Below are 17,212 nucleotides of genomic sequence, written 5' to 3'. Positions count from 1 at the left end.
CAGGAGAGTGAGACTGCGAGAGAAGAAGGACCCCGGCAGGCGAGAGCATGAAATTCAGCCGGACGCACGACTTGCTGCCTCCCTCTCCTGCTGGCGCTGGCCCTCAGCACTAGGTGGGTCCAGGAGCATGAGGGACCTGAGCCAAGGGGCGCTCTGGGTCACCAGAGGGGGCATAGCCATTTCAACAGCTTGGTCTCCCGCCTAAGTGGAAAAAAAATAATAATAGTAAGTGCTTCTATGATTCGGAATCTGATATACTTCAGGAGAAGCACTGCCTTTTTCTGGTTGTCTCAGCCAGCACCTTGGAGAAGGTGTTCTGACAGTTCCCTGTGCAGAGACCAATGGCTTTCCCTTCCAAAGACATGTTTCCCTCCAGCCCTAGCAGTAGTGGACAGATAAATTCAGGTGACTGGGAGACCGAAATTAATGAAAGGGGCTCAGAGATAAAGAAGAAATTGTCATCAAGCAATGTTCTTAAACTAGAGCTATCTCATTCTCATTGTGCCTGGCCCTCTGACTAGTGTCTAACATTAGGGTGCAGGAAGCCAGAGAGAGCAGACTGGCCACTGAAAATTTGGAGGCAATGAATAAAAAATACTTGGAAACCCCTCCCCCCTGCCCCTCCGCCCCATGACTTGTTTTAACATCTTAGGTAGCTTAGTTGGTGAGAGAATGCACACATTTCATTTGGGAGACCTCAGAACTGGGCTAATTTTAAAGGACCATACAGGGCAATTAAAAGTTAGAAGATACTGTCTGAATGCTGGTGCAGAGACCTATTGTCATATTTACTCCATGCTCTCTTTCTCACTCCTTTGGTCTCTAATTACATGGGTGTTAGAACCTTTCTTATTTACTAGATATCACAAGTGCCTTTTCTGAAATTTTCACTCTTTATTTTTTCCTTTTATGGTTTAGTTTGTATTTATTTTACTGGACTAGCTTCAAGTTACCTGTTTTTTCTCTATGGTGTCTAATCTATTAAGTGGACATAATTTGATTTCAAATATCACACATTCAATTTTTATTTCATTTCCCATTTTACTTCTTCAGTTTCATTTATTTTGTTGCCACCTCTTTTCAAATCTTACTTACCTCTATCTCTGCATGTATGCTGCATACCTTTTCCATTTAATTCCTTAGAAATTTTATAATAGTTGTATCTGATTAGTCCAGTTTGGGGGTAACAGGATTTTTTTACTATTTTATCTCTTGAATTTTATACATTGTGTACCTACTTTATCTTGCAATTTTTGATTCTATGAAAGACATTGGTATTACAGAATAATAGAATCTGAACTAAAATATTTACATCCTAAAAAGGACATGCCTCTTATTCCATTAGATCAGAAGATTAGGGCACCGAGTTAATTTGATTTGGAGTTGAGGTTAGATCTATGCATTGTAGCAATTTTGAAAGTAGGATAAGGTCTTTCTCTTTTTAAAGGCTTGTAAGCTATGTCCTGGAAAAGTTCTATCAAAATACATCTAAAAATGGAAAAAATGGTGACTCAGTCCCATGTGGTTCCTAGTCTAGTTCTGGAGTGCTCTACCTAGTGAGGAACATTCCTATGCTGGTCTCAGGCACTGGAGGATGACATAGACAATTTTGAAGAAGTAATTCCAAAGCACTGGCTTCCCTGAAGCAGAGCCTGGCAAACTTGATTTCATTGGTCTAAAGGCAGTCCTCTTTATGGGAAATCAGTTTAAGGTACAATGCTTGCACAACATTCTGCATAAACTGGTTCTCACTTCTGTATCATGAATTCTTCACAAGTATGCCATGAATTTCTGACTTACAGAAATATTTTTGCCATATACTATTGCAAAGATATGTGAGGGAAAAAAAAGAAAGTATGCTAGGTAGATTAGAGAATGGGGTCTATTTTGCTGTTAAAGGAAGACAGGAAGACCTATGACAATGTTTCAAATCCACATAAAAGAAAGAAGCGATGTTTACTTTAAGAACTCTTAAAAATGAATATATGAAGGACTGAGGAATTTAGAGTAAATGGTTCAAGCCCAAAAGAAGTTGAAAGTCAACCAAGTGAACAGTACTCACACAGTGAATTCTTTCATTGGTGTGCGACATCTCACTATCATTAGGTAATGATTGCATTGCAGTTACGTCTGACTTGTTTGCTGTTGCTTTGGAAATGTTTTAATCTCTTCAAGTGTGCTCTTAAGAACAAGGTATTGGAAACCATGTGGATACAGGATTGTGCAAACTGAACTCAAGCTGCTTTATATTACACAAACTACAGCTTTGTGTTAAATATTTATTTTACTTTTCAGAAATTCTCGTGGGTTAGAAGTAGAGGTTATGTCAATTCAGCCATATTATGTGAAAAAAAAATCATCAGGGCATTTCCGGAAAAAATGTTCCTCTGTGGGTGTTAGAAAAAAATCACACCGCTGGAAATTGCACCAGCAGTATAGCTTGAATAGCCTACCTTCAGGAATGCCAAAGTCACAGAACCAAACATTAGGAGGGGACAGGTTCAAGTTATTTAGACAGACTATGAAGGCATAAAAATGACCTTAGACAGATGCCCAGACAAGAGGGAGTAATAATACTGTTTATGGTAATACTGATGGCTATGCTGAGAAATCACAACTATTATAAATTCTCTGTTGATAAGAGGGGCACCGAGGCTTGAAAGAATGCTAAGATATCCCTCTTTGCCATTTCCCAGACCTGAGCAAAGACTAGAGTCAAGATGCCTCCAATAAATTTGTCTAAAATTTCCAAGAGTCTCTGTTGAAGTTTTTCATTGACCTAGATTTAGGTTTTTTCTTCAACTCAATTACTTATTTGTTTCAATATATGTGACTTAAGACACCCTTCCTCTTCTTCCTCCTCTCCAGGCAACTGCTAATCTGCTTTCTGTCAAAATAGATTAGTTTGCATTTTTTTAAAATATGTATGCAATAGAATCATACACTACACACTTTTTTTTGTCTGGTCTCTTTCACTCAACAAACTTATTTTAATATTTAACCATGTTATTATGTCTACCAACAAATCATTTTTTTTGTTTTAATAGCTAAGTGATATTCCTTTAGGGATATACCATAGTTTAATTATCTATTCACCCATTGATGGACATTTGGGTTGTTTCCACTTTGCAGCTATTACAAATTAAGCTGCTATGAACATTCTTATACAGTTTTTGTGTTAAACACCACCTTTTGAGATATTTGTCATCCATATGTCTTTGCCAATCCAGCAATAGTTGGTGAAATATAAAGATAAAACTATTTTGCATAATTTTTATTGGTGAAATATAATAGATAAAACTATTTTGCATATTTTTTATTGGATTTTTTTCTTATTTTTTAAAATTCTTACATATTCTGTACACAAATTCTATATCAGATATATATACTATTTAAATATTTTTTCCCAACCTATGACTTGTCTTTCAATTTTCTTAGTAGTATCTTTTGAAGAACAAATATTTTAAATTTTGATGAAGTCCAATTTATTATTTTTTCTTATCTAGATGTTGGTTTTGGTGATATATCTCAGAAATACTGGTCTAACCAAAGGATAAATTTTCTCCTATGTTTTATTCTAGGAATTTTATAATTTAAGTTTATTTTTAGGTTATGATCGATCTTGACTTAATATTGTATGTTGTACAAGATATAGATTTCATTTTTTTTTTTTGCATATGGATACCCAATTGTTCAGGCTTCAAATATTGGAACAATTTTTTATCCATTGCAATGTCTTTACACCTTTGTAGAAAATCAATTTACCATATGCTTATAATCTATACTGTATTCTATTGATTTGCCTATTTTTATGTGATGGCACTCTATTTCAATTATTGTAGCTTTAAATAAAGCTTGAATTCAAGTAGTATAAAGCTCCAAAATCTTGCAGTTTTTCAAGACTATTTGGGGTATTCTAGATTTTCTGCATTTGCACATATATTTCAGAATCAATTTATAAATTTCTACAAAAAATTCTGGTGGGAATTTGTTTGGAATTTTATTGAATCTATAGATGAATTTGGAAAGCAACATCTAAATATACTGAGTCTTTTAGTCAATGAACATGATGTATCTCTCAATTTAGGTTGTTTTTTTGTTTTTTTGTTTTTTTTTTTCATTTTTCTCAGTGACGCATTATAGTTTTCTATTTCAGGCTTAGCACATTTTTGGACATATTTGTCTTGAAGTTTTTCATGGTATTAAAATGCTATTGGATTTTAAAATTTCAATTTCAGATTGTTTGTTGTTAGTATATAGAAACACAACTGATTTCTGTATCTTCACAGTATGACCTGCAACCATGGTAAACACACTTATTAGTTCTAGTATCTTTTTGAAGATGGTAAGATTTTCTACACAATGTATTGTTTGCAAATACAGATTTATTTCTTCCTTTCCAAAATGTTTTTATTTCCTTGCAGTATAGCTCTGGCTAAGCCCTTCACTTTAGTATCTCATGAATTTAAATTTGATTTAACAGGTGAAAATCAATTAATACATTTCATATTTGCATGAGTTAAAAATAAGATGGCATTTCTGACTTGTTTCTCATCTCAGGGAGAAAATATTCAGTCTTCGACTACTCAGTATGATGATAGCTGTATTTTTTTTTATAGATGTACATTCCCTAGCTTACTGAGAGGTTTGTTTTCATTTTAAATCAAGGATAGATATTGGGTTTTGTCAAATGCCTCTTTGCATTTATATGTATTTCTTTCTTATTCTGGATGTAATTTGATTTTCTTTTTCTAGTTCTTAAAGTAGATGTTGATGTCACTGTTTTGAAACCTTTCCTAACTTTTCTAATATAGGTGTTTAGTGCTTCAGATTTCCCCTTGCAACTAAAATAAATACAATGTCAAATTCATCATAATGGTCTAGTCAACATCCTTTAACAAAAATCACTAGGAGTCACTTAACTGAACTAAATTTGGTTTATTGGTTCACTGCCATGAGAGAGACCATATTTAATGGAGGAACCATGAGCCATAAGAGGATATTAGAAAGGACTTATATAGAACTTGTGCATGTGTTAGTTGCTTTTCAGAAGGGTTAAAGGAAGTGAAGCATTAATCTACATTGAATGCTGTTAGGAATGATAAAATGTCTTAAAATTTTTTGTCCAAACTGTGAGGAGAATGCAATGAAACTAAACCTGGGATTGAAAAGAAGCAGAAGTCCCTCATATTAGCAGGATGGAATATTTGATCATTTTTATTGTTTGGACAATGTTCATCTTTTTGTCTATATTCAGATTTGATTACAGAGTGGCTTTATTTATTTCTTGATTTGTCATGATCACAGAATGGCCATGTTTGATGCTGATATTCTGTGAGATTATGTTCAACAGGAAAACATCATAGACTATCTATGACTGTCAAGCCGGCTCTCACCCATCAGGAACTCCTTTTTTTTTTTTTTTTTTTTATTTGCACATGACTCTACATAATTTGGTCCCTAATTTTTTCTGATTGCTTCTCTTTAGATCTCCTTTTCTTTCACTATGCCCTCCCATTTTGGCCCTTTTTTCTGTCACTTCAAAAGGCCACATATATTTCTAATCAGCCCTTCTTGATATAATTTATGCATAAAATGCTCCTCCCCCTGATCATTCCACAGCTGCCTTCTTCTAATGATTCAGATCTCAACTCAGGAGCTACTTCCAAGAGATGACCTGCCAATCTCTTTTTCCACATTACTCCATTAGTTAGGTTTTTCTTATGTGTTAATTTACTTAATGCTGGCCTTTCACCTAGGAACAGGGTTATCTGTCACATTATTACTGTATCTATAGTGACAATAATATCACTATGCAAACAGTAGAACCCTGATAAATATTTGCTGAATCCTTTTTCATAATTTTTAGAATTGATAACAAAATGCTTTGTATAATATGAATGTATGAACATATAAGTCAGACAAGCTGTGACTGATAAATATTACATATAAATGGTACTAAATTAATTTAAATAACTTGTTAATTAAACTGTAGGTAGCTCAGGTGATACTGAGGTCAGCAGGACTTTAGTTCTGGTCTTTTCTGACTACTGAGTGGATCTCTTTCTGGCTTTTTTTGATATTGATTTTATTTTTTTAAATATCATAATTATTAACACTGACATGTTCTATTTAATTTTCAAAGGTTATTGTAGTCATTTACTTTATTTTTTTTTTATCCTAAGGAGCCTCTGAGGTCATCTACACTTGTTTTAATATACTCATTTAAATAAGTTAAATGAAAAACTAAGGTCCACAGAATGAGTGACACAATCCTTTAGGGTTAGATATTAAGACATAAATAAAAGTTTCATTTTACATTTAAATAGAATAGTTAAGGCAAATGTTTCCTTCAGTGTTTCAAAAGTGTCACATAGTTTTTATAATGACAAATTCCTAAAGCATGTTAAAATTAAAATTGCCACTCCAGTAGGTACAGCTGTATCCTGTATAATCAAAATGAGCAGAGTAGGAGTGCTTTGCATCCAAATGACTAATTTTTTAATCATTTCTCAATGTATAAGGTATGAAATTGGCAAAATAAATCAAAGTGATGACTCACCCTTATACTCTGCTTACTCAAATGTAAGACTAGAAGATCTGGATGGTATTTTGTATTGATTAATGAGACAAGAAGATCATAAAGGCATGTGAACTGCAATTGCTACAATGCTTGTTCTTAGAATTTTTCAGATATTTGAGGAGAAATTCTTTCATGAATAGCAAGAGGATATTACATTTCATCTATGATGGTTCATGTAGTCTTCGATGCTTATCTGAATTATGTTGCGGTAAACCATTTATGATCCATTTATTTTTCTATTAAAAGGCATCAAAATAACCAGTTTTGCATAGATTAAATTCAGTTTCAAAGCTGACTATTTTTAAAATGGAGCATTTGAGGATTGGTCCTCCAGTGTGACACACCAGGGTGTGTCCAAAAGAATGAGGGTTGTGTTAAAAAAAGATGCTAAAGTTTAGTTTTAGGTCAAAGAGGAAGTGGAAGTACTTAATTCAAGTACATGAGATTCTTGGTATAAAATAATCAAATAACTGGGAATTTTGACATCAGTGATATAAACAAAGCAACGTACATACTGAATTGTTTAGGAAAATCGTAAAATTGTATTTATCACACCTTTAACTATTTGGCTATAGGATTTGAAGTTCAAAAACATTTTTTCCAATTTATTGAGAAAACAATTTATCTGTGAAAATTTACTGATTTCATCAGATTACGAAGACTATATTTGTCAATTATGTATAGTAATCCTCAGGATGTTATTGTTAGTATATTATATAATCCCAGTCTTTTTTTCCCAGAATGATGTGTTTCTGCAGTATTTCTAAGAAGCCATTTACAGTAGAACTCATTGAATTGAGGATGCCCTATGGGTAACCTATATCACTTATTTTGGGGAAAATAACTGAATGTTGAGTTGTGACACTCTTTCTAAACTATCTTTTGTGGATCATTGCAACGTGGCCTTTCATTAGCATATTGAGTAGTCAATGGGACAACATATATGAATTTACTCTGTTGTACATTGGACATTATGTCCACTAGCAACATAAAATTGTCACGGGATGAAACAAGAGAACCATCAGTACTATTGGAGGCACACAAAAGAAAAAAGCATTACAGAATAATCTAGAAGTATCAGTTCATCATGATCTCTCTCAGCTAATAGCATTTTTTTTCCAGTTACCTAAAAATATCATATAATAAAGCAAATTATTTCAATATTTTTCATATCATTTAAAAAGCCTTTTCTCTTTATAAATACATTTTTGAAGACAAATTGCATTGTTTTTACATAAAACCTTACCCAAATTCTTTCGTTTATTATATTACATACATAGAAGTACAAATCAGAAATAATTGAGTCGATTTTCTTTTTTAAGAAATTTAATTAATTTCTTAAAGACTACGAGGTTCATTTTTTTCCCTCAAGAACAAGGAGACCATCACTTTGAAATGTAAATATCAGGAAAGGTAGTGACTTTTATCTCATTGTGGGAAGGTGGAGCCTAACTTCCTTGGTTACTAAGGAGCAAACACTGATGGCATAATAATAGAGGAAGACATTTGCCAATTCAGGAATAACGCAGTGTGCTCCACACATCCCACAGATTGTTGTAGCCGCCAGCCCCCGAAAGACACACGGACCACCAGAAATCAGTGAGTTATAGGAAACATGCTCTTTATTCAGCCAGCTGGGTCTGCCAGGGGTACGCAGACCCCAAAATAAGCAGCCCCGAAATGTAGAGGTACAGGGTTTTTAAGCCCTAAATCCCATTCCTCATTCTGTCTTAAACACAAAGGTCTATTTGTTTCCTATTCACTACCTGTCAACCCACTGGTCAGGTGCGCAAGCGGGGGTACAGAAGCAGAAAGCTTATTGTTAGAATGTTATGTTCCCATGGGTGATGACCAATGTTCCCATAGGTGATAGCCAAGCAGTAATTTTCCAGCCAGCACAAGATCAGCCTCCCCTAAGATCTTACAGTACTTTTCCACTAGCTCGCCCCACTAGTTAAACACCCTCTCCCTTTGTTTCAGCAGAGTTCAGTTCAGACAGAGTTCTGGTCTCTTTTCCCTATTGCAGTAACCTTGAATAAAGTCTTCTTTGCCTGTTTAACATTGTCCAGTATGACTTTCGCTTTGACAGCTCACTTAGCTGCTAAGAAACAAAGACAGAATTAGTAATCGTAATACTTTTGCTAAGTCAAGAACTTAAAATATTTCTATCACTTCCTCATAAGAGTTTGATTCAATCTCTATTATTTGTCCTCAAACATTCTCCAGTTTTAGCTTACTTATCCTATCAAATCCAGGTAGCTGAGGCAGGACCCAGAGTTCTAAGGAGGAATTGCTCAATCCAGAATAGAAAGACAGACTTCTAAATCATTACATATTCAAATCTTGTATTCCTTTAATAAAGGCTGAAATTTCTCTCTGCTTCCACTTTAGGTTCTTTAGCTGGTCTAATAATTAAATTGATATAAGACAAATTAACAGGAGAAAAACAAATTGAATTATGAACATATGGGAGCCCCATAAAAATATTAGACCTAAAGGCTGCCAGGTAATTGAAGCTTATAAAACATCCTGATATAAGGAAAGGGTAGGGGTCCGGGAAGACAAAGGGGAGGAAGGTCATTGGCAGGAAGGCAGATGAGATGTTTGGAAAACAAATGTTGCCCTGCTATGTAGGTAAGGTACTTAGGCTAAAAGGTATCTCTGGTAGTAGCATTCTTCCTGGTATAGGCCCCATTTCCAAAGTAAATTTAGGAGGTTGAGATGGAAGTAAAGAGCTTTCCTGAATCTGCTGAATTTTGATTGCCTGGAGCTCAAAATAATCCTATGCCAAAGAAATATATTTTGGAATAGCAAACTCTGCTCCTCTTCACTTTCTAATTATATTTAGCTTTGCCTTCTATGGTCCAATTTATTAGTTTTTTTTTTTAAATTCCTTTAGCCAGTTATTCCTTATCTACATTAGAATTTTTACTTACTCTACTGAAGTTCATTATTTTGCCCTTTCATATTGATGAATTCCTTTGGATTTTAAATTGTGAGGTCTCTTAATCCAACACAATCAGATAAGATTGACTTCATTTTGATTCTTTTATTCATGTAATCAACAAAGACTTGGAAAAGAACCTGCTTCGATACTTTCTGCCAGATATGGTAAATATGAATTGAATGTTTACTCTGTGCCAGATACTTAGTAGAGATAACCTCGATTAATTCTCACAAGAACTCTATGAAGTTGTGAACAAAAAAGGGGCTATGCAATAAACATGATAAACTCAGGGGGGTCACATAGCAGGCCCAACAAGCTTGTTGACCAAAAGTAACCACATAGAACAGTCTGATCACAAATTCCTAGCCGGGCAGGTCATAGCCAAAGCAGGTAGTCACATCCTGAGCTGGTAGCTTCCTTTACAAATTCGATCTTTATTTTAAGTGAGTGCGGTCCATTGTTCTTATGCATCTAGTGTTGCAGGAAGCGACACCAAAGGAGGAATTTGGACACTCAGACAACTTTGTTAGAAGAAGGAGTTTATTAGATTGGCCGAGCGTGTGTGGCTCTAGACAGCACAAAAGGCACGAGTTTGTTCCAGTTACATTTCTTTCAGTTTATATACTCCGGCAGTGTTTCATGAAAGTGTTACTGGAGAATGGGGTCATCTCCCAGCATGTTGTCCAGGTTCTTGATGTCTCGAACAAAGAATTGAGCAAGACATCGAAATACAGTAGAAAACAAAAGTTTTATTAGAAGAGAAAGTACACTTCCAGAAGTGGAAGCGGGCCTGAGCAAGAGAAACGTGGCTCAAAAGGTCTGGTAACAAAGACTTCAGGGTTTTTATCGCTTTTTGCTGTGGGCGGTTACTTAGAATGGGCTTCCTTGATTGACAACTAAGATTGACAGGACTCAGTGATTCATCATTCTGCTTTCTGTGCATGTTTGTTCCCGGAAATCAGTCTGTTATAATATCAATGAACTTACAGGCATATGCATCATATTATAATGACAGTATAATGAGACTCAGGTGAGTTGAAGGTTGCTGGGCTCTTCATTGCACAGGTGCGAGTGACTAGCTTAAACTGGTACCTAAACCTCTGCCTACTGGTTTCTTTGTGAGAGTTAAAAAAAATGCCTTCTGGCTTGCTTAATTGTGGGTGGATTAGAGCAGACCACTTCTGAGATAGGATGACTTCAGTGTCTTTGCAGGCAGACTTGAAACCCCCTAACTAACTTTCCTGCCTACCTCTTTTCTAAGAGCCATGAACCCCTTATTATTAGAATGGATGTTGAGGGATGGGAAGTCTCTTCTTCTGTATCTGCTTTCTACTGAGAATGCCCATAGTCCCTGCCTACAGGGGTTTCATGGAGCTCTTTCCCTTTCTGCCTCAGTCAGGGTGGGGTCTTGGGTTTCCTGCTGAAGTGTCACCTCAGTCCCTAGACAAGGAAAAGAAAATACAAACTTGTTATTTAAATCATAAATCTATTAATTTCTATTCTTGATTTTCCTACTGAGTAAAGGGAAACAGCCTTGGTTAATATGTTTCTTAAAGAGTAAAAAGAAAGACCTTTGGCTTAAAGTGGTCATCCTCCCACACCCCCCACCCCCAACCCCAAGGCTAAGGGTCCTGCCAGGCTTAACATCATGTCTGCTTAACAATGGGCTGATGACCCTTATCAATAGCCAGAGGATCTGAGTCTCCAGGGCAATTATCAGGATTTGAGGGAGAGGGCTTTTTCCAAAGAAAGGAGGGAAGAAAACTTAACTCAGTTTACTAAAAAGATTAACTCTGCAAGAAATGTCCCATTTCATTTCCTGCTAAAATTAAGAATTTTACAAGTGATGTCCCGTCTCACAAGGGGCGCGTGATTCCTTTTTCTGAGGGTCTCCGTGCACTTCCTGACGCAGGATGGGAGAGGTGGGGGCTGCAAGGGGGAAGGAATTCCAGGACCACCAGTCTTATTTATTTACAGATCGTTAGGTGTGGCAAGAGTTTCCAGAAGGCCATTTAAAGATCTATAAGGTGTGGTTAATCTATAACCTGCTGAGTCGGTCATTTCTGCAAGCCCTTTCGTTTGCATTTTTCAGATGCCTCCTCTCTTACTAGGATGACTATATCTTTGAAAATTCAGGGTAATTTTCTTTTCCTACCCCTTGGAGTCCCAACCGCTGACACTAGACCACAAGACAGTGTAAAAGTGGAAATTCTCTAGTTACAGGGAGGTGGTATCTCCAGGCACCAGCCCCCAGGAGAAGCACAACAGTCCAAGGTGCAAGTAATAAAACTGTCTACTAGGCCCTGTTTGATCTGAGAGTCCCCGGATATATTTATCTTTGTACAAGACGTTAACGGCTAACTTCTGCTTCTTGTAATCTGCTTGCTTGCTTGTTCAAGGATGTAGTTGGTTGCAGGCTTTATAAGCTGCCTCCTCTGGAAGCTGGTGGCTGATCTCCTCTAACCCTGCGTGGTAGAGAGTCGGTCACCGGCCGGCTAATAAAGGTTCATAATTAATCTCAATTGGCTCCATGGGTCTTAGAATCGTTCGCGCCATAACAACAGAAAGAGCACGAGACCACAGAATCCCTCATTGTTATCTTGTTCCTTGCATACCATCTCTATGTGCTGTAAATGTTCATTATTCACTATCTTGTACCCACCAGTGTAAAAGTATTACATGTTTCTCTATTTTGCCTTTTACCCAGTCTTAAAGATTTCCCTGCTATACTTTTTTCCACCTCCTTAATCTACCGCTAGTGGATTTCATGCACCTTCCATATATCTTCTTTGATTCCAATGTATAAAATTAGCTGCAAAACTGCCATTCTCTGGAGCATTTTCTCAGTCCGTTGAGATTTTGCTTCTGGGCACATCCTCAAATTTCGGCTCGAATAAGCTCTTATTAGACTTTTCTGTAGGCTAGACATTCTTTCATCAACAAGTGGATAATATTATCTCCTTTATTCAAATGAGGATAATGAGGTCTAAGAACAAACACACTTGTCTTTAGTACAAGAGCAAGTCCTTGGACATAGATTTTCTACCACAGGCCATTCTTCTAATCAACCTGGGACACTCTCTCTCTTCTTTCCCTTTTCATATTTTGTTCTGTTCTCTCTTATTTCACTATCTACTCTGTTTCCTTTTTCTCTTTTTTTGGAGACTGGAGGACACACCAAGGAATTGGGCAGATCTTACTTTCAAGTAATTTATAGGTTCATCCTTCATTTAATCACAGTGCTATGTATGCATTTAACATTCACTAAATGTTTTAAATAAAGCAACAAATATGAACCTCTACTTAACCTGAAGAAAGGATCAGTTATTATAACATGATAAAAATATTCTCTAATCTTTGTGTAATATACACATACTTTAGGATTCTAACAAGTCATCTCTCATTTATTCTATAACCTGATACCTTAATTTTATATTATAAAGATTTTGGGGACATATTTTAGACTTTAAGTAATGGGCGACATATTGGAGGATTTTCAGAAGGATTTGTTAGGGATAATATACATTTGTACAGTTAATGCCCAGCAGGCAATTTTTAAAATTGTTTTTTAGAAGTAATTTTAGGAAAATGAAAAATGCAAAGTTCACATATGAAAACAAGTCAACCAAATACGCCAAGAAAAAAATATTTTCTTATCCAGTAAATTATAGAGAATTAACTTCTTGAGTGAATCTGGAAAAAAATAAATGGCATGAATGAAAAAGAAAAAGAATGTGGTAAATAGAGTTAATCAAGCAGCTAATTCAATTATTTGCACAGGGAGCTTTTTTGAAGTGTCAGATATTAGATTGTAATGAACTTTCTGTTTTGAAGTTCCAAGATTTCTTAGAAATGTAAGTGAAATAAATATAATTATGCAAAAGAAACAATTACATATTAAATCAGGAGAGATTAATTGCTCTTTTGACGTAAAATTTCCTAAAAGCGATAAGTATACATCACTTTAAAGTAGATCTAAGATTTAAAGCTCTATGTTTTTAATTCATCAGTTGGATGGATTTTACTTAAAATAGTATTTTCAAAATTATTAGCACATTTGCTATGGTGATTGCTTTTAAGTCATTGTTTATTTGAAACAATTCAGCTATCTAAATTAACATCACTCTGCCTTTTTACAGCCTTGTAAAAATAAACCTATCTAACTTTATATATTTATAAGGTATAAAATATCTGATTGTATTCTATTATTTTTCACATTTTGCTGTCATTAAAGCTTTATTACATCCACCTTTAAAGCATACATTCCTCTCTGCATTTTGAGGTGAGCAGCAATGTTGCTCAGGAGACTTCTCAAAGGTACAAAGACAGCAATTTCTGGAAAATTGTGCCTTATAATTTCTATGATTCCTCACTGGTTCCATTGTTAAAATTACAAATAAGAAGAGATATAAAGACACATGATTATCTCTATCTTAAAATAAAGTTATGTATTTGACTGCTGATTTGTTTTCTCAAATATAACATTAAATACGGTAAGGGAGAAGGAAGACTTCACTCTCAAATAGTACATCATTTTAATTGCAGTCTATTGAGTGTAAATTTTCTACCAAGAATTGTGTTAATCACTTTATCTGTATATTTTAATTTACTCCTTCTAGCACATCTATTGAGATTGTTACTTTTATTATTTATTACACTTATTTTAAGTGAATAAAAGGGATGTTCGGAGCAGAATTGGTATCTGCCAATGGTGACATAATTAGCTTATTGGTTACTAATTATATTTAACTGCAAATAACAAATTTGGAAAAGGAAAACGCAGATTTTCTTTTTCCCACATTAAAATATGTAAGTTGGCATTTCAGACTGGGGTGATGATTTCATGAGACTAGCAAAGTTCTGGACTTTTATATTTTTATATATTTACTTATCTTTAGCATGTGTTCTTGGTTTATAACAGGAAGACAGATGCTCCAGTTCTAGCATCTTGTTTTCTTTGTAAAGAAGAAATAGAAAAGAATAAAACTCAAAATATAATAGGTAGATGAGCCCCCTATTCTGTTAAGGGAAGCTTCTAGAAGCCTCATCCAAAAACTAACATGTCTCACTGACCAAAAATATTGTCACATGTTCACACATATAGAAAGAAGCTTAGGAAATGCAGATTTTTATATGAGAACTTTGCTACCAGCAAAATAAATAAACTATATAAATAAATTAATAATTTATATTTTAAGATAAATTTGTGACAGATTATTTAAATAGCACAATTGTATAATATTTGACAGAAATACATAATAGCCTGGTTAATATAAGGCTGCTACCATGAAAAGAAGTTAGAACATTGTGATTTTTTAAAATTAATTAATTAATTAATTTTCAGTTTTATCTCTAATTTTTATTTAAATTAAATTTATTGGGGTAACATTGGTTAATATGATTATATAATTTTAAGGTGTACGTTATACTTTGACATCTGTATATTCTATTGTGTGTTTACCACCCAAAATCCAGTTACCTTCAGATACCATATATTTGATCCCCTTTACCCACTTCATCCTCCCACTACCCCCCTGTATTTGACTCTCTTTATCCTCAACCTACCCCTCCTCCCCCACCTCCTACACTCTGGTAAACGCTAGTCTCTAGTCCATGTTCATGAGTCTCTGTTTGTTTGTCCTGTTCATTTGTTGCTTTTAGGTTTATATCCCATATATAAGTGATATCATGTGATTTTCAACTTTTTCTATTTGGCTTATTTCACTTAGCATGATTATCTCAAGGTACATCCATGTTGTCACAAATGACAGTATTTCATCTTTTCTTATGGCTGAGTAATAGTCTATTGTATATAAATACCACAGCTTCTTTAGCCAATTATGTATCGTAGGATACCAGTTGCTTCCATGTCCTGGCCAGTGTGAATAATGCTGCTATGAACATTGGTGTGCAAATCTTTTCAGATATGAGTTTTCAAGATTTGGGGGTAAATACCCAGCAGAGAGATGCTGGATCATATGGTAGATCAATTCTTAGTTTTTTGAGGAACCTCCATACTGTTTTCCATAGTGGCTGTGCCAATTTGCAGTCCCACCGGCAGTGTATGAGGGTTCCTTTTTTTTCCCGGCACACTCTCCAACATTTGCTATTACTTGTCCTGTTGATTATAGCTTCTAACAGGTGTGAGATGGTATCTCACTGTGGTTTTGATTTGCATTTCCCTAATAGCTAGCAATGTTGAGCATCTTTCAAATATTTGTTGGCCATTTATATGTCTTCTAGGGAGAAGTGTCTGTTTAAGTCCTCTGCCCATTTTTTGATTAGATCATTTGTTGTTATTGAGTTGTATGAGTTCTTTGTATATTTTGGATATTGGGCCCTTATTGGAGGTGTTGTTTGCAAATATATTTTCCCATTCGGATTGTTGTCTCTTTACCTCGTTGATGATTTCTTTTGCTGAGCAGAAGCTTTTTAGTTTGATGTAGTCTCATTCATGTATTTTAGCTTTTACTTCCTTTGCTTTTGAGGTCAAATTCATTAAGTCCTCTTTAAGTCCAAGGTCCTTGAGTTTAGTTCCTATGTTTTCTTCTATGCATTTTATTGTTTCAGGTCTTATATTCAGGTCCTTAATCTATTTTTAGTTAATTTTGGGGTGTGGTGATAGACAAAAGTCTAGTTTCATTCTTTTGCAGATGGCTTTCCAGTTTCCCCAGCACCGTTTATTGAAGAGGCCCTCCTTTCTCCACTGTATGTTTTTGGCTTTTTGGTCAAAAATTATTTGCCTATATAAATATGGATTTACTTCTAGACTCTCTCAGATCTGTTCCATTGGTCTATATGTCTGTTTTGCTGCCAATACCATGCCGTTTAGATTACTGTCGCTTTGTAGTATAATTTGAAGTTGGGCAGATTGATGCCTCCAGCCTTGTTCTTTTTTCTCAGGATGGCTCTGAAAATTAAGGATCTTTTGTGCTTCCATACAAATCTGATGATTTTTTTGTTCCATTTCTTTAAAAAAAAGCCGATGGGATTTTGATAGACATTGCATTAAATCTGTATAATGCTTTAGGTAATGTGGTCATTTTAACTATGTTGATTCTTACAATCCAAGAACACAGAATATCTTTCCATGTCTTTGTATCTTCTTTGATTTCTTTTAATAGGGTCTTGTAGTTTTCATTATATAGGTCCTTCACATGTTTCATTAGATTTGTTGCTAGGTATTTTATTCTTTTTGTTGCAATTACAAAAGGAATTATTTTTTCCATTTTTTTTTCTCTGACACTTCATTATTAGAGTATAGGAACGCTATGGATTTTTGAACATTGATTTTGTATCCAGAAACTTTACTGTATTTACTTATTGTTTCTAGTAGCGTTCTTGTGGAGTATTTACGGTTTTCTATATAGAGAATCATGTCATCTGCAAATAGTGATAGTTCTTTGTTTTCTACTTGGATGCCTTTTATATTTTTCTCTTGCCTGATTGCACTTGCTAGGACTTCCAGTGTTATACTGAATAACAGTGGTGATAGTGGATAGCCTTGCCTTGTTCCTGATCTTAGAGGAAAGGTTTTCAGTTTTTCACTATTTAGTATAATTTTGGCTGAATGTTTGTCATAGATGGCCTTTATTATGTTAAGCTACTTTCCTTCTATACCGATTTTGTTAATTGTTTTGATCATAAATGGATGCTGTATTTGGTCAAAGGCTTTTTCTGCA

Source organism: Pteropus medius, unplaced genomic scaffold (genome assembly GCF_902729225.1).
Source record: "Pteropus medius unplaced genomic scaffold, Ma_sr-lr_union100, whole genome shotgun sequence".
In the NCBI taxonomy this organism is placed as follows: domain Eukaryota; kingdom Metazoa; phylum Chordata; class Mammalia; order Chiroptera; family Pteropodidae; genus Pteropus; species Pteropus medius.
Note: the sequence above shows the minus strand (reverse complement) of the source record.